General features: G+C 43.6%; 1 protein-coding gene across 1 annotated transcript in view; it reads left to right on the top strand.

Annotated features, from left to right (window-relative positions):
• The first annotated feature begins 3882 nt into the window (after positions 1 to 3882).
• Positions 3883 to 4456, top strand: part of NCOA7 (nuclear receptor coactivator 7) — a 175501-nt gene continuing 174927 nt past the window's right edge. The window contains exon 1 of the mRNA XM_006143794.3: positions 3883 to 4263. The gene's annotated coding sequence lies outside the window, so the exon portion shown is untranslated. The remainder of the gene's footprint in view (positions 4264 to 4456) is intronic.

Here is a 4456-nt window from a genome sequence, read left to right as displayed (position 1 = left end):
TTGAAGCCTCGCCTCACCGGGCTTTGCTTACTAAGTAAAGCATGCAGAATACATGAGAACGAATCATCTGGAAATAGTCTTTTAGTTTATTAACGAAAAAAAATCACTGCTTGTTAAAAAAAAAAAAATAGAGGGAACTTCATGGGTGCTAATAGACGCGACTCATCACCCAGTGTACACATCTCTTGATGCCTTGCAGAGAAAGCTTCCAATGAAGTTCCAGGAGTTCCAGGAGCTGCAAGCTCATTACTCACCCAGGAAGCCTTTTGTTTTGGTGCAGTGTTAAAGCAGTACTCCCCCAAATTCCTAGGACTCCAGTTCCATGAGCAGTTACCAGTATTGTACTTAAACACAGAAATAGTCGGACTTCTTTATTGTGGAATTACTTTTAAAGAGACAAGAGGAAGACTGAACCGATTTGGTGGTTGTTATTGTTTGGTTGTACTTTTCAAAGCCCTGGAGTGCCAACCCAAACCCTCCGGAGAGCCATTTGGGAAAACACCTGCCACCTGAAATCAGATCCAGCTGCTTCCCACTGGTGCACTGTGGGGAGCAAAAAAAGGGTAGGGCAAGCGAAGTGACTCCTGTCTTCATTTAAGGGCGGAAAGGATTTCTGCTTCTCTGTATCTACCCCAATGTCTTTTTGTACAAAGGTTTCTTATCCCAGGAAAAGTGAGATGACATTTTTACCGACATTGTCCAACATTGGCCTCCACTCTTCAACAGAGAAAGAAAGGCCAGTTTTCAAATTTAACACCGGCCCTCATATCCATAAAAGAACTGCAGTATCACCTTTTATCATTAACTTGGCATTTATTAAGCACTTCTCGTTAGCTACATATACTGAGGGGTGCTAGGGATACAGTTTTCAAAGAGAAAACCTTTATTATAGTAACATATTTTTACATTAATAGCTCATTTTATTGACAGCCATATTCTAGACTTTAGCCTATGTACATTATTCACAGAAAATTTCATTTAGCCCTATGTCCATTCTTTAAAGTTAGTACTGTTCTCATTTTCACTTTACCTATAAAGCAACTTAGATTAGGTAATCTACCTAAGGTCAGTACATGAGGAGCCATAGTCTGAAGCCAGAATCTGAATTCTTAAAGATGACCACATTCTTTTTTTAAAAAAAAAATTAATTATTTTTTAATCTGATCAGAGAGAGAGACATGAAGAGAGAGGGAAAGTGAGAAAGCGAGCTGCCAGATCTGGCCCTTAAACTGTGGCCGTCCATGTGGGACTCCAGTGCCTCAACTGCCATACCTTCTGTTGACCCAGATTACCACATTCCTATTTTTTTTTTCCAGAGAGATTTTTGCTATAGGGTATGTGTGCTTGCCAGAGACAAAGAGAGATAAAAAGCCAGAAATCAATCTCCAGGGGAGATGGCCACACTGCAGTCCCTTCTCCATTCTCTTCTTGGGCTTTTGGGCACACACACACACATGCACCCAGTGTGAGTTTTAAGCCAGCAGGTCCAGGACTCAAACCGTGGTTGACTATGTGGGAGTCCAGCTACATAATCATTACACCATCAGCTGGTCTCAAATTTCTAATGAGGTTTTATCTTTCTTGCATTAACATTTCCCACTTTATTTTATGCATTATATTTTATCTCCCAAGTCAAATATGACCTATTTAGGGCAGTGATAGCCAAAAGACTTTCCTACAGTAGTGGAAATGTCCCATTCTGTGTTGTTCAAGTAGATAGTTGCAGTCATGTGTGGGTCTTCAGCACTTGAAATGCGGCCAGTGGGCTGGGAAGATGTGGTTTAAATGGTATTTCACTTAATATAAATGGCTACACAAATACAGATGGCAACGTGTGGCTCGTGGGTACAGTATTGGACAACACGAATAGAGAAGGAAGTGGTTATTTTTTCAGATTTCTCTATGAACACAAGGCTTAAGTAAGGCTTAAGTAAATCAGTAAATGCTCAGTTAATGAAAAAAAAATGGCCAAAGAATTTTAAGGAGGAAATTTCCTCTACTAACCTGGGGAGAAGTAATCTTTATTGTATCAGGATTTACACTGTATCAAAATGTTAGAAAAAGCATAGGGGACCAACGGTTGGCGTAATGGCTATGTCGCAGGACTCCCATGTAATTGACCACGGTTTGTGTCCTGGACCCAGTGGCTTAAACTCCCACTGGACATGTGTGTGTTCGTGCCCAAGATCCCAAGAGGAGAGTGGAGAAGGGACTGCATTGTGGCCATCCCCCCTGGGGGTAATTTCTCACTTTTTGTCTTTCTGTCTCTGTCTTTCTGTTGAGTGTACATGCCCTATGGCAGAAATTCCTCTAAAACAAAAAAAGAAAGTGTCTTTAGGAACCAGCAGGTGGTGTGGTGGTTAAGACGCTGGACACTCCCAAAAGGCCGACTATGCTTCAAGTCCCAGACCCAAAAGCTTGCTTTCTCACTTTCCCTCTCTCTCTCTTCTCTCTGGTCAAATTAAAATAAATGAATGAATGAATAAATAAAATTAAATAATTCTTTTAAAATTGAAAAAAGAAAAGAAAGTATCCTTAAATAACTACCAATGTGTTCAGAAGGCTGACAACTATTTTACAATTCATGGGCACTACTTTTAAAATATATATAGTAACAATACATGTTACTATATTTTTGCCTGATGGAAAGATAATCGCTTAATTTGTTTGCTAAAAAATATGGAGTCCAAAGAACTCAGTGGTTCAAGGATGGAAAGGGTGAAGAACTACAGTCCGGTGGACAGTTTCCTGCAGAAACAACATTCACAGTTTAGAAGTTTCGTTCAAGAGGAATGAAGTGCGAATTGTCCTTCTGAGTGACCTTACCCTGGTAATCACGAATCACATATGTACATATACATACCTAGGGTCAAGTACTTGTGAACTTGGGGCAAAGTGTCATGGGTAATGTAGGATAGCGGTCTTCTGAAAATCAAGCGGAGCTCTAGTGCAGTTACAGTCTCAGGAAGCAGCACCGCCATGTGCCCAGTTGCTGATGGAGCAGGTTGGCTCCTCATCCAGCCTCCAACGTGAACTCATTTCAAAAGTTCATAGCTATTCATTATTTTATCACAATTCATATTCATCACGGAACATGTTTTTCTTTCCCTGCGTTTTAAAAAAATGAATTATTTACTTGTTTTTATTTATTATCATTATTATTTTTCACATGAGTTAACCAGAGAGAGAGAGAGAGAAGGAAAGTGAGAAAGCAAGCCACCAGGTCTGGGACTTGAACCAAGACCGACCCTGTGGGAGTCCAGCCCCTTAATCACCATGCCACTTGCTGGCCCAATTCTTAACAACCTTAGACCTCAAATTTCTAAAAGCACTCACCAAAAAATGTGTGAGAACAATTCAGTTTCTCTGGCGATCTCAAACCATGCTCTTTTGATGCAAGGAAATCAGCTGTTTATATTTTCGTAACCCAATTTTTCTTTTGCTAAACACTAAATAATTAATAAACACCATGATGCCTAAAGAAAAAATGAGAAAAACCCCTAATTCTTTATGTTCAGACCCAAGGATGTAAACCTAGGTCCAAATTCATGTATGAGCTGGGAGTTGGGAGATTATCCCATATTTGCAAGACAGTAAATATAACAAGACCACCTGCAACTGAAATGCAGAAGCTCCGGTTGTTAAACGCTCTCTTTGCCCCGCCCTTGAGGGAGGCTGACACAGCATCAGCAACATCAACAATCTAGAGAGACCGCTGTTCAGTGTGTTTGTGGACGGCCTCTGATAACAGCAATATCATCACTCCAGCTGCAGCCTCTTCCTTGAGAGTTCTTTCCCTGTGTGTAAGGGTGAACCCTATGGCCAGATCCTCTTAGTCATCTTGCAGTGCTGGTCATGGGACCGCAAAGGGAACAGCACCAAGTGGGGATGGGAAGCTCACAAGCACAGGCCCGCTGCTGATGCAAACCTTCCCAACCAAGGTCCCCCGGGGTTTCTGCCAAGAGTCGGCGGGAGGGCCCTATTGCTACGTTCCTATTGCTTAACGACTGCAATTAGGCAGCATCCAGGACGTTGTACCGGGGACAGAGGGGGAGGAGATGGTGGGCCCCTCTGCTAAATGCAACGCCGGAAGGAACATAGGGATGAATTTATTGTGGCCAGCGGTCCCGGGCCTGCAAGGAAAGTCAAGGGGCTTTAAGGCTCGGGAAGATTCTCTAACTCCAACTCCGCCCTCCAAGCTTTACTTCCCGCAGGAGTGGGAGCCAAAGCGGGCCGACTGTAGGGGATGTGGCCCCGGGCGAGGTAAGCAGATTGCCCCCGCCCTCCACCACCACCACCCCTTCAGGACCCGCTACCGGGCGGGAGTCGGGAAAGCAACACTCTCAAGCTCCGGAAGCGTCACAAAAGGCCCAGGCCTGCCAGGTCGCGCGCGCAGCTCTCCGGGGCGGAGCCCCGAGGCCCGAACTGGGACTGTGCCGGGTGGCGGAGGCTGCAG

Source organism: Tupaia chinensis, unplaced genomic scaffold, assembly GCF_000334495.1.
Source record: "Tupaia chinensis unplaced genomic scaffold, TupChi_1.0 Scaffold000106_1, whole genome shotgun sequence".
NCBI classification, from domain to species: Eukaryota; Metazoa; Chordata; class Mammalia; order Scandentia; family Tupaiidae; genus Tupaia; species Tupaia belangeri.
The sequence above is the reverse complement of the archived record's forward strand: the minus strand, read 5'-3'. Positions and strand labels throughout refer to the sequence as shown.